Source organism: Adiantum capillus-veneris, chromosome 29, assembly GCF_014529385.1.
Source record: "Adiantum capillus-veneris isolate H3 chromosome 29, ASM1452938v2, whole genome shotgun sequence".
Taxonomy (NCBI): Eukaryota; Viridiplantae; Streptophyta; class Polypodiopsida; order Polypodiales; family Pteridaceae; genus Adiantum; species Adiantum capillus-veneris.
Genome location: NC_140959.1, coordinates 28,045,328 through 28,048,356, shown reverse-complemented (window position 1 = coordinate 28,048,356; position 3,029 = coordinate 28,045,328). Strand labels below are relative to the sequence as shown.

The following is a 3,029-nucleotide window of genomic DNA, read 5'->3' as shown; positions in this document are numbered from 1 at the left end:
CCTAGGTAAGGTTCTAGGTGCGGAATTTAATCCTTTGAATAGTGACTGCTTAAACTAGGATTACTTGTCAAGTTCCATTGATGAGTAATGAATATCATGTTAAAAAATAGTTAAAATTGTCTACTTTATCAATTGCTTTTGAAAAGAATTAGTATAATATGGATTATTAGTGCTTTGCAATTGCTGATGTTGAAATGCAAACCCTTGTGATTGCTTTGAGTGCCCTTGGCTTAGAGTCAATTGAATTGAGAATTCACTGCAAGCAATATGATCGGTTTTTGAGCTCCCATTACTTAAATGTGTCATTTTCCTACTCGGTGAGCCATTCCTTGCCATCAATGAAGGCAATGCTCAAGAAGGGCTTTGCTTGTTGAGAAGTGAGTTGTCTTTGACCATTTTATTCTTCTAGATGCATTGGCTCCCAGCCCATAGCACCTGTACTCACCATAAAAGACTTTCCTGCAATAAAAGTGAGCAAATAAACGTATATTAGCAATTCAAAATTTCCAAGTTTAATAGTATCTATATTTGTATATAGATTGCAAAAGGCCATATGTTTGGTTAGAAGGAATGTTCCAATCGTTCCGGTTTATATAGGTAATTGTCTAGATTAATGTAATAAACAATTAGTAAATAAAGTTCCATGAAGACTCTCTCTCTCTCTCTCTCTCTCTCTCTCTCTCTCTCTCTCTCTCTCTAATTCATGAAGCTCTCTTATGTACTCCTCAACCCCTTCTTGTTAAATGGAGTTTGTTTGCCTTGTTTTGAAAGTGGGCTTAGAAAGAAAGAAACATTTGAAGCATCTCATTCTTCCTTGCTAACATTCAAAAGGTGTGATGGCTTGCTTTCTCTATATACAGAACACTACTCCACCTCCCGAGAGTGGGGCTATGGGCCAACAAGGTGTAGCATTGTTTTAAGGAGATAGAGCTTCCTTCTATCATTGTAGCTTCTATGTGCTCAAGACACTCTCTACAATCGTGAAGGTCGCCATTACTACTACAAGTGCTATATTGAAGGATCCATTGACTTCACCTTGGAAATGCAAGATCTCTCTTTGTGGTATGTAAGGTACTTTTTCAAGTGAAAATGCAAACGTGACATGCAAAATTGCACTAATATTTGACATGTGAAATTTATAGAAATGCCATATTCATTCCATTGCAACACCATATGGTTCTATCACCGCTCAAAATCAATTGGCTCGAAAGGAAAACACGGGATACTCTTTTGGTTACTGCATGGTGCACAGGCACCATCTACCTGGGCATATACATGTGGCTAGATACACTTGCTTGAATGTCTTTGTGTGCATGTATGGTATACAATTGCATGCACTGATGTACAAGAAAGAGAGAGATAGAGATAGAGAGGACCTTAAAAGATATATCAAGAGCAATGAAGTCATCGGCTTCAATCGCCACAGAGGCACTACCATAGGTGCTAAGAGGCTGACCATCTTTGCCAAGCATGGAGGCTGTATCCCCCCATTGAATGTATGTTAGAGCTGCATTTTCTCCCTTCAAAGTTATAAAAGGTTTGCTACTTGGGATCAATACCTTCTCTCTGCAAAACATAACCACATTTTTTCATATGTGTGTGTGTATGTGCACACATGAGAGAGAGAGAGAGAGAGAGAGAGAGAGAGAGAGAGAGAGAGAGAGAGAGAGAGAGAGAGAGAGAGAGCAAAAATTCAATTTCTTGTGAATGTGGATTGTTTACCTGGAGATACCCTTTTTGACCCTTTTTGACAATTCTCTTCTTGTTATCCATGGGCACATTGTCAATAGCACCTTTGACTGTGGTATAGTCAATACCTTCTCTCTGCAAAACATAACCACATTTTTTCATAAGTGTGTCTGTATGTGCACACATGAGAGAGAGAGAGAGAGAGAGAGAGAGAGAGAGAGCAAAAATTCAATTTCTTGTGAATGTGGATTGTTTACTTGTAGATACCCTTTTTGACATAGATGACAATTCTCTTCTTGTTATCCATGGGCACATTGTCAATAGCACCTTGGACTGTGGTATAGTCACTAGAGCCATCCTTGGCGATGATAATGACGCCATCAATTATCAATGTTTGGAATGGTAGGAATTGGAGAATCAACCAGAGAGGGAGTGGGAGATGGGGAGGAGAAAGGAGGAGGTGCATGGTAAAAGAAACGTTTGTGGGAGGTTCTTCCACCTTTGGGCCCTTCTTATCCTTCTTAGGCTTCTTATATTTGGGTGCCTTGAGCTTCTTGTCCTTCTTATATCTCTTGAACTTTGTGTCCTTATATTTCTGATCCTTCTTATACTCCTTTAATTTCTTGTCTCCCTTTGGCATGGCCGTAGTGGTATCCTCCTCTTCATTAATGAGTTGCCTCCCTGGTAAATACTTCGTGTGGCCTCCACTATAGCTCTTAACCTTCTTGGCACTCTTGTAAAGTTTCCCTTTCTTGGAGGTTTTCACCCATTTAGAGAAGACTTCGTCCTTGTACTTGTCCGAGCGTGCAGGCAAGTGGTACCCACTATCCTCATTATCGTCCTCTTGCTCAAATTGCTCGAGATGGCAAGTGTCGTGGACGCACTGGACTCAAGTGTCAAAGTCATTGTAGTAAGTGGCCAAGCCATAGGAGGAAGCTAGAGAGAGATCTTGGCTCAAGAGAGGGACCAAAGCAATGAGGAGGGAGTGAATGAGGAAGAGAGTCCTCATGTTAACTTTGGTTGAGTTAGGGAGGGAGCATAGGGGGCTAGAGGAGTGGTTAGTAGGCTCAAATGAGTCTTTATATGAGGGAGTGTAAGGGCCCATGATTTGAGTGAAAACATGCGACATGAGCTGAGCCTCCCAGCTCTGTGTGTGTGTGTGTGTGTGGTGTAGACGCATGCATGTGCACATACATCACACAAAAATACACACATTGTCTACTTGTGCAGTTATTTGGATTAGAGAGATTGTTTAGTGAAGGCAGAACCAGAAGAGAGAGAGAGTAAGCGTAGTAGTGAGAACGTAGGAAGCACATACACACACTTGAGAGAGAGAGAGA

At 40.9% G+C, this 3,029-nt stretch overlaps 1 pseudogene; it reads right to left on the bottom strand.

The window, feature by feature from the left end:
- Positions 1 to 441: 441 nt before the first annotated feature.
- Positions 442 to 2,698, bottom strand: LOC147418955 (putative pectinesterase 53; annotated as a pseudogene).
- Positions 2,699 to 3,029: the final 331 nt, after the last annotated feature.